The sequence below is a fragment of the Trichomycterus rosablanca genome, chromosome 7 (genome assembly GCF_030014385.1).
Source record: "Trichomycterus rosablanca isolate fTriRos1 chromosome 7, fTriRos1.hap1, whole genome shotgun sequence".
Lineage (NCBI taxonomy): Eukaryota > Metazoa > Chordata > Actinopteri > Siluriformes > Trichomycteridae > Trichomycterus > Trichomycterus rosablanca.
In genome coordinates this window covers 39,144,302-39,144,532 of record NC_085994.1, presented here as the reverse complement: position 1 = coordinate 39,144,532, position 231 = coordinate 39,144,302, and positions in this window count along the sequence as shown.

Here is a 231-nt window from a genome sequence, read left to right as displayed (position 1 = left end):
AGAACTAATATATAAAAAGCCGAAACAGGTGGTCAACACTGAAGCTTAACGATCTCCCGCTAAATATTTCGCCTTCCACCTCAAGTGCAGAGAAGCGGCTTCAGCTAAAAGAACTGCTGTCAAAATAAAAGTCCCTGTAGTAGTTATTACACACAAGTCATAAAAAAGAAATAAATGAATAAATAAATGATATATATACATTTTTATTAAGTATATTTCTTAACGTTTCTT